We start from the raw sequence: 3,840 nt of genomic DNA, 5'->3' as shown, positions 1-3,840 counted from the left end.
GGGTACCTATTTCTATCGTGTCGGATAGAGATCCGAGATTCACCTCACGATTTTGGAAGAAATTGCAAGAAGCTTTGGGTACCAAGCTGCATTTAAGCACTGCTTTTCACCCCCAAACTGATGGTCAATCCGAGCGGATAATTCAGATACTTGAGGATATGTTGAGATGTTGCATCCTCGAGTTCAGTAGTTCATGGGAACGGTATTTACCTTTGATTGAATTCGCTTACAACAATAGTTTTCAATCCAGTATTAAGATGGCACCTTACGAGGCTTTGTACGGTCGTAAATGCCGACACCATTGTTTTGGACCGAGCTCGGTGAAAGTAAAATTTTCGGAGTTGATTTGATTAAGGATGCCGAACAGAAAGTAAAGGTAATCCGTGAAAGTCTGAGAGCAGCCACAGATCGTCAAAAATCGTATGCGGATTTGAAACGAAAGGACATTGAATATCAGGTGGGAGATAAAGTGTTCCTTAAAGTTTCACCTTGGAAAAAGGTACTCAGGGGTGGCCGTAAGGGCAAGTTGAACCCGAGATTCATTGGGCCGTACGAAATCTCCGAACGAGTTGGTCCGGTTGCGTATAGATTGATTTTGCCCCCTGATCTTGAAAAGATTCACGACGTCTTTCATGTTTCAATGCTTCAACGCTATCGATCTGATCCATCGCATATAATTAGCCCATCAGAGGTTGAAATTCAAGCCGATATGAGTTATGAAAAAGAACCGATGCGTGTACTAGCTCGTGAAGTGAAAGAGTTGCGAAACAAAAGGGTTCCGTTAGTTAAGGTGTTATGGCTCAAACACGGGATCGAGGAACCTACTTGGGAAACCGAGAGCTCGATGAAAGAACGATACCCAAACCTATTTACCGGTAAGATTTTCGGGGACGAAAATTTCTTAAGTGGGGGAGAGTTGTGACAGCCCAAAATTGACCCTAGTCGGGAAGTGGTTTCGGGACCACAAAACCGAGTCATAAAAATAATTGATTTCCATATTCTATGCTTATTATGTGTGTACATGAGTATGTGGAAGTTTCATTCTCCAATTTTGCCAATTGCATGAGAAATTATTAAATAGGGATTGATATGAGACATGGTGAAAATATGATAGGCTAATTTAAAATGGTCTATTAATGCATGTTGTGAAAATGATGGGTTTGCATGTCAAATTACCCAAAATTTGAGCTAGTGGTTGGCCATGCTATGGGTGGAAACATGTTGGGAACATGTTGGCCTAGTGAGGTATGTAGGAAAAAAATAAAATAAGGGGCATGGGCATAAAATAATAAAAAGGAGTATGATGAATACAAAAAAAAATGTGTGTAGTTGTTTCCCCCCCCATTGCCGTGAGCTAAAGAAAGGAAAAGAAAAACTTGTTCATCCTTTTTCATCCTCTTTTGACCGAAAATTCTAAGGAAGGAGGAAGGAGTTCTTGCTTCATGTTTGGTTTGGAAGAGGATTAGGAGGAAGTTTGGCCATGCATGTAACTAGATTGAGGTATGTTTGATATTATTCTTTGAGATTCATGCATATTTTAGTTGTTAGCTTGAGTTCTACCTAGCCCATGGTCTAAATCTTGCTATGTGATGGAAATGACACTCGGCCATGGATGCATCATTCTTGGTTGATGTTTGATGTTGTGGTGATGAGGCATGAAGATGAGTTAAGATTAGGCCTAGGTGGAGTTTGTGTTAATGCCATTGCATGCTAAATATGAAGCTTGTTAATGATGCATGTGATGGTGGCTTGATGATTCTTGAACCTCCTTTTTAGCATTTTTGAGTGAGCACATATGTGCATTGGTTGCTAAATGGAGAAGAATCGGCTAGCAAGTTGTGTGCTAAGGCCGAATATAACTTTTGCATGTTAATGAGCAATGCATGTGTTAAATTGATGGAAAGGGAGAGGATGCTTTACTAGTGTGTATATGTGTGTATTAGCCAAGTTTTGAACTTGAAACAAAAGGGTGTTTAGTCAATACAAGTGACCATACTTGTAGAATGTATTAAGTGTTGAAATCGGCCCCAAAATAGACATGCATATTCGGCCAAGGGGGAAAATTTTGCTAAAATGTTGAGTTCGATTCATGATTCCGTACATATGTGACTTTAATGTCTAATGTATAAATATGGGCTAAGTACCTTGTGTTCCTCTTTTCGATGCTCAAATGATTAAATCAATTTATTTGTTTAATTAAGCTCAAGAGCAAAGGGGAACTAAATCCGATAAAGGGAAGGAAAAAGTGGTCGAATAGCTATCGGAATCATTCGACAACACCCGAGGTAAGTTCTTGAGTAAGAGAGCTTAAATTAAGATTTGATTAGATCATGTTTTAAGCAAACAAAATCATGCTCTTTGTGTGTGGCTATTGAGCCGAATTTGCAAGAATGATAAATGTTTTGTGTTTGAGTTTTGCTAACGAAAATGAAATACGAATGGGCCATGATTTATTGTTAAATGTGCATGGTTATTTGAATGTTGTCCGGGCTAAGTCCCGAAGGCTTTGTGCTAAGTGACCATATCCGGACTAAGATCCGAAGGCATTTGTGCGAGATACTAATTCCGGGCTAAGCCCGAAGGCATTTGTGCGAGATACTAATTCCGGGCTAAGCCCGAAGGCATTTGTGCGAGTTACTAAATCCGGGTTAAGTCCCGAAGGCATTTGTGCGAATTACTATAACCGGGCTAAGTCCCGAAGGCATTTGAATGAGGAGCTATATCCGGTTAAATTCCGAAGGTACGTGATTTGGGAATGAATGAACTTGCTGTAAAATTCCAGTTAATACCCTCGAAACATCCCGACATTGAGGTATGTTTCGTATGTGCTTGAATGTAGTTGAGCCCTTACAAATAAGTATTCGCTCAGTTGATAAACGAGCTACCGGCCTTTGGCCGAGTTGATCTTTTGTGTATGTACATAAGGGTTGATAATGTGAAGCAAGTACGGTATCGTAAATTTGTGCATATGAAATTATCCGTTTAGCTATATGAATGCTATACTTTTGTTGTGCTGGAATTCCTTGCTCAAAACTTACTAAGCATAAATTGCTTACTCCGTTTCATTGCTCCTCTGTTTTATAGATTTGGTTCTCCAGCTATCGGACTCGGGATCTTGAGGTCAAAGTCGCCCACACTATCAAAGCCCCCTTTTGGTACAATTTTGGTTGAACTTCGAAATGGCATGTATAGGACTACCCGTTTGTTGTGGGTCGTGGACCCTTTGGACTTGTATAAATTTTGGATAGCCATGCGAAAATGGCTTATATGTGTTTGAGTATATTGTTATAATCATTTGGTGTGGATATGCTTGACAAGGATTGGCCATGGGGATGGTTAATCACTTTCATAAATTGTGCTATTTATGCAAAAAGGGCTAGTTGAATCATGGAAACCATGAAATAGGTAAAGTCTACCTTAAAGGCAGATGCTGACAGCAGCAGTGATGTAGATTTGGAAAATCACTAAAAATAGTAGGAAGGGAATTAAATAGTGAATAAATTATGTAAACAAACCTTGATGAATCTACTTTCATAGGAAAGTAACGAAACCATCATACGGACAGTATGTTAAGAGATATTCAGGTTCTCGTGAGACAGGCCCAGAACTGTTTCTGGATTTCCTGTTCCGACTTTGGAAATTCATTATAAATTAACCAGAGATAATTAGGAGTCATATCATATATGTATAGATTCCTCTCTGAGTCTAGTTTCTATAGAAACAAACGACATCAGTATTGGAGCCCTGTACAAGGAGATATCCAAGTCGTAATGCGCAAAGGTCAGGGTAGTCGATCCCTGTAACATGGGAGACTTTGACTAATAAACTGTACTAATTGGC

Source organism: Gossypium hirsutum, chromosome A09 (assembly GCF_007990345.1).
Source record: "Gossypium hirsutum isolate 1008001.06 chromosome A09, Gossypium_hirsutum_v2.1, whole genome shotgun sequence".
In the NCBI taxonomy this organism is placed as follows: Eukaryota; Viridiplantae; Streptophyta; class Magnoliopsida; order Malvales; family Malvaceae; genus Gossypium; species Gossypium hirsutum.
This window is presented reverse-complemented; position numbering follows the sequence as displayed.